This window comes from Salvelinus namaycush, chromosome 13 (genome assembly GCF_016432855.1).
Source record: "Salvelinus namaycush isolate Seneca chromosome 13, SaNama_1.0, whole genome shotgun sequence".
NCBI lineage: Eukaryota > Metazoa > Chordata > Actinopteri > Salmoniformes > Salmonidae > Salvelinus > Salvelinus namaycush.
The window spans coordinates 29,526,284-29,532,283 of record NC_052319.1 but is presented as its reverse complement, the minus strand read 5'-3'; positions in this window follow the sequence as shown (position 1 = coordinate 29,532,283).

Below are 6,000 nucleotides of genomic sequence, written 5' to 3'. Positions count from 1 at the left end.
GACACTCTCTCATAGACATCCATACAAAAAATCCCCACTTGGTCTGCTTATAGCAGTATTTTTGGGTGGAGTTAACCCTCTTGCTTTGCCTCTTCCTCTGTTACACCGAGAAGACACTCAATTCGGTGCATTACTGGATGTGGGCATTACTGCAATAATTTTTAAGCTAGGACACAGGCTGGAGGCGGGGTTGCTCCAGTACAGTAGGTGGCGGTAATAAACAGTTCTATTAACAGCAGTGAAGGCAGGTGTTCGGCAGGCGTTAGAGAAAGAAACTATGCTAGCACAGTAGGCGGGAGCGACACAAGTAGCTAGCTAGCAAGAACACCAGTAGACCAAGGACAGTACAGTATGAAGATAGGCAGAAACTGCTTCTCCAATAGAAATCCCTGATAACGATGTCATGGCGAAGTTGGCTAGCTAAGCTCATGCTCAGAAACTGTTAATCGGGTCTAAAGGTCGTCTCGCGTCGAACTGTGCATGTGCAGGCCGTCAAATCAAAGGCACTCGTTCGATTTAAAGTTATTTTTGACGAAAATTAAAACGTGTTGGTTTGTCACTCATGAGGTTGGAGTAATAACATGTTCAACTACTTAAAGCTGCAATATGTAACTTTTTGGGCAACCCAAACAAGTGTACATATACATGTGAGTTACAGAGCTGTCATGGTCATGGAAAGCAACTAAGAAGTGGTAGATCTGTTCTATGTGCGTTATTTCTATGCTTTCCCTTCTTGTGTATGTGACCAATAAAATTTTATTTGAGTTTTTGCATCTTTTACTTTCAGTTTTGTACAGCAGTTTCAAAACAGCTGAAAGTACAATGTTTTTGGTCATGGAAAATATATTTCAGTGGTTTAGATGGTACAATGATTCTCTACACTATACTTGCTTGTTTTGTCACAAACTGACATTAGGTGAACTATTAGAATTATACCAACCAGAAAATGGCGGAGTGATTTCTGCATAGTGCATCTTTAAGACACTGGCTCAAATCTAGGTTTTGCCTTTAGATTGAAAAAATTAACAATTAAAGGAAGAATTGTTCACTTCTCAAACCCCAACCCCTGGCTTGCTTGGTCTGTTTCGCAAGCGTTCCTGGAAGTCTGGCGATGTTGCGCCTCTGGATTTAGAAACTCTGTGGGTAGACAGTGTCCTTCATTCCCGAATAACTCAGATAATACTTTTTATTTTATTTTGACCCACATTTTAATCACAGACAATCAGGGGGAAATCCAGAATATCAAAGCTGTGTTCAAATACCCATACTAACAGTCTGAACTACTTCCTAATGAGTATATACTACATACTATTAGTTCATTTTAGTATACTGTAAACAAATGGTATCCTTCGCCTGTCTACCAGAAGTTGAGGTTGTTGCTATGCAACCTCCTGCTAGCTTGTTGACATAACAAATGACTAGCTAGACATTTTGTAAATTCAATCAGGAGTGCCAGAGTGCGCTCTGGGCTTCGTAAATCCAGAACTTTGTCAGATTGTCCGTTCGTAAATTCAGAGCGTTTCGCTCTTAGAGCGTGTCATTTGACGATCTGGCCGAGGAGTAGAGTTGATCCGAGCGTTCTGACCTCACAACCGGAGTCAAGCCCCACCCGTAGCACGCACTCCAGCAGATATATTTCACTGGTCATCCCCAAAGCCAACACCTACTTTGGCTGCCTTTCCTTCCAGTTCTCTGCTGCCAATGACTGGAACGAATTGCAAATATCACTGAAGTTGGAGACTTATATCTCCCTCACTAAACTTCAAGCATCGGCTGTCAGAGCAGTTTACCGATCGCTGCAGCTGTAAATAGTCCAAACAACTACCTACCTCATCCCCATATTTGTTGTTTTTTCTGCTCTTTTGCACACCAGTATTTCTACTTGCATATCCTCATCCACACATCTATCACTCCAGTGTTAATTGCTAAATTGTAATTATTTCGCCACTATGGCCTATTTATTGCCTTACCTCATTTGCACACACTGTATACAGATTTTCTATTGTGTTATTGGCTGTACGTTTGTTTATCCCATGTGTAACTCTGTGTTGTTGTTTTTGTCGCACTGCTTTGCTTTAACTTGGCCAGGTCGCAGTTGTAAATGAGAACTTGTTCTCAACTGGCCTACCTGGTTAAATAAAGGTGAAATAAAATAAAAGCACCCAAGCTAACGTTGGCTAGCTTGCTAGCTATTTCCAGACACAATTGAGAGAACAGCTCACTCTGACCATTTCACATTCTGACCAGACCGGACACGTCGCGTGCGCGAGTGTCGCAAAATAAATTTAGAAATCCACGTTATTCAATTATTGCACCCACACTGCTCGCGAGCGTCTGCGACACCAAGGGCTAAAATAGAACTCATTCCTATTTCTGACGCAGATCGCGCTGCAAGTCCTGCCTCTCCCATCTCCTCATTGGTTTATAGAAGCAGGTACCCACGTGCCATCTCCTCATTGGTTATACCCACGTGGGTGATTGAAAGACGAACTGTTTTACCGGTAGTCTGGTAATACTATGAAAGTTTAGATGCAATCACCATATAAGTTCAACGATGAAAAAGCCTGGAAGGAGGAGAGATGACTAGAAACGATTCGGTTGGCCGTTTTATGTGTGGATTAATTTGTCGGAGTAGAGGACCTTGTTATTTTACCTGAACTGCACAACTCAATGTTTATATCCCAGGACAAATTAGCTAGCAACAGCAAGCTAGTGTAACAGTATAACTTTAAACCGTCCCCTCGCCCCGACACGGGCGCGAACCAGGGACCCTCTGCACACATCAACAACAGTCACCCACGAAGCGTCGTTACCCATCGCTCCACAAAAGCCGCGGCCCTTGCAGAGCAAGGGGCAACACTACTAATAGGTTTCAGAGTAAGTGACGTAACTGATTGAAACGCTACTAGCGCGTACCCGCTAACTAGCTAGCCATTTCACATCCGTTACACTCACCCCCCTTTCAACCTCCTCCTTTTCCGCAGCAACCAGTGATCCGGGTCAACAGCATCAATGTAACAGTATAACTTTAAACCGTCCCCTCGCCCCGACACGGGCGCGAACCAGGGACCCTCTGCACACATCAACAACTGACACCCACGAAGCATCGTTACCCATCGCTCCACAAAGGCCACGGCCCTTGCAGAGCAAGGGGCAACACTACTAATAGGTTTCAGAGTAAGTGACGTAACTGATTGAAACGCTACTAGCGCGTACCCGCTAACTAGCTAGCCATTTCACATCCGTTACACTAGCTAGCTAAATTGCCATACAGGTTTAGTGCTTTTCGACCTGTCCCCAAATTAATGTCATTGGTTCGGAGTTTGTTTTCATATTTTAACCTGCGTGTCGTGCTCGCGTTTGGTTTAGGGGGACGAAATAAATGTATGCACGATAGCGCGCGCGGGCCGGTTTGGGTTCCGTGTTACTCGCCCTCGTAAATGCATCAGTTATTCTGCGCTCTGGCACACTCAGACGAGAGTGCTCTGAAATCGGAGTAGATAGCCAGAATTAACAATGTCCATTGAGAACGCAGCTCGACTATACCACTTAGCTAAGAATGTCGTGAATAATCAAGTCAATAAACGTTGGTCAGTTAGATTATAGTTAATATACTGCCTGGCAAGTTCGATGTATTAGTAGCCAACTAACGTTAGGTAACGAGCTAACACCGGTAACGTAAACTCGTACATCGCCTTGGTCCGTACAATTGCCCTTATTTTAGCGCCCCAAAAACGTAATACTTCCAGATCAACTGCAATGTCAATACCATTGTAAAGCACAATTTCTCCCCTTTCCAACAGAATCAATTACATGTCCTAAAGGCTGCCCGTTTCTGCATAATTCAAGCAGGCAATGAGCCCCATCGGGTCTTTTTAAAAATGGCGAGTGGGGAAGCGAAACTAATGTGTGATAGTGAGGAGAGATGTGTGGGAAAATTGCTTTTTTTCACTCGATCTGTCCAACTTATCACCTTATCGCCTCTAAAATGTGAATAAAACACTATAAAGAGTTTATATAATGTGTCATTACATACCTATTTGAAGGTTTGTGTCGAATTTGAATCGGGTTTTTAGGGCAGTGCTAAAGTGATCTTAGAAGTAAACAGCGGCTTTGAGAATGATGATTGCATGCAATGATGACGCAAAAAATGTCTCGGTATCCCCTTACCCCTGTCACTGTCCATTTCTTGTTTTTAAACGATGAGAGAAGTGCTACACCTGGTGGAGAGAGATTGTAAGACAGAAATAGTTGCTTTATGCTTGCTGTACGTTACGACATGAGACGTCACGATGTAACGGAGGGTCCGTTTTTTCAACTTTTCTCCAATACTATAGAGCCATTACCATGTCGATTAACGCTTGAATAGAAACCTAGTTCACGCCCCCGATTTTGAAGTCAACACAGTCGCTACAGTCCCATTAGTTTTCTTTGTAGCCTCGTTTGAATGTTGCGGTTGCGCACATTTGTACGGAATGGGAATGGGGTGAGTTTACATTACATACTGCTGTACTGCTAATCAGTTCGTAAGGAGCTAACAAATTGTCAGCCAACATAACGTGTTACGTAACCTATATGAAAAGTCATTACATTGCACAACATGTTCTTAACATTTGTCATAATTAGTTTAAACAATACATTTGTATCCGCTCTCGTAATTTGTTTAAGCATTGAATTTGTATCCGCTCTCGTCGGACTTCGTCAGCATATTTTCCGCCATTTTCTTAAAATCTGAAAACGTTCAAGTCACGCCCATTTTCTGAAGAGAAGTGGGAGGGGGGGGGGGGGGGGGGGGTGCTATACCACAGATAGAACAATGAGACAGATCTTTCACTGGATGTATAAATGTGACGCATCCGCTTGGTGTTCCCACTTCGGCTATACTGTTAGTTACATATCTACCACCTGACCTGTTTGAGTCAATAAAATAGCTGACAGACCAAAAAAACTCATATTTATTCTAAGTATAAGTATTTTTTTTACAACGCTAATACAAACCTGAGGGGGTAACTGAACCTTTTCAACAAAGGGCTAAAATAACACCCCCACCACCACTCCCTTCCGTCAGCAAGCAGAACTGCCTCACGTCCGCCATTAGAGAGCGAGCGAAACAATGCGAGAGCAGGGCAATGTCACAGATAGAACAATGAGGGTTAGTTGCAAATATTTGGTAATATAGTAACCTCCCACGGCAGGCCAGAAAAGGAGATAAACAAATGTTGACTTCTTAACACAGCGACTCAAGGGAGCCCGTGGTCATATAGCTAACACCTAAGCACGTGTTGCAACGTTGACTAATTAACCGTAAAATTGGAATAAACGTCTATGACGTTCTTACCGGAGGAGTAGAGCTTGAAACGATATAGCTAGCGCCACTATTGTGCCCTGAGATAAATCGAGGATAGCATGCGCCCAGGGTTGCCAGATCAAGCTACAATTTCTAGCCTACTGACCACTCAAAACCCACCTAAAAGGCCTAAAACTAGCCCCCCAAAAATGTATAACAGCAAGAGAGGAGTTGCCATATCTATACAATAAACCCTTTTCCCGTAACGTTACTGAGACAATTAAGAAGGAATAATATAGTAACTTGTAACGACGTTGGAAGCAAAATTCGGGTTTCAAAATAATAATTATTGCAAGCTATATGACATTGCTTAAACATAATAATATCAGTCAAACGAGTTAAATCGACATCCATTAATGGAAAATGATCTGGCGAGTTTATAAAGGGGGAAATTATATTTTCTCTTGCCACATATTCAAATTCCTTTATTATGGCATAAGGGGTATGGTATATGGCCAATATACCACGGCTAAGGGCTGTTTTTTACTCAGGATGCAATGTGGAGTGCCTGGATTCAGCCGTTAGTCATGGTATATTGGCCATATACCACATATCCCCGGGGGGCCTTATTGCTATTATAAACTGGTTACCACTGTAATTAGAACAGTAAAATGTATACCAAGGCTTTCAGCCAATCAGCATTAAGGGCTCGA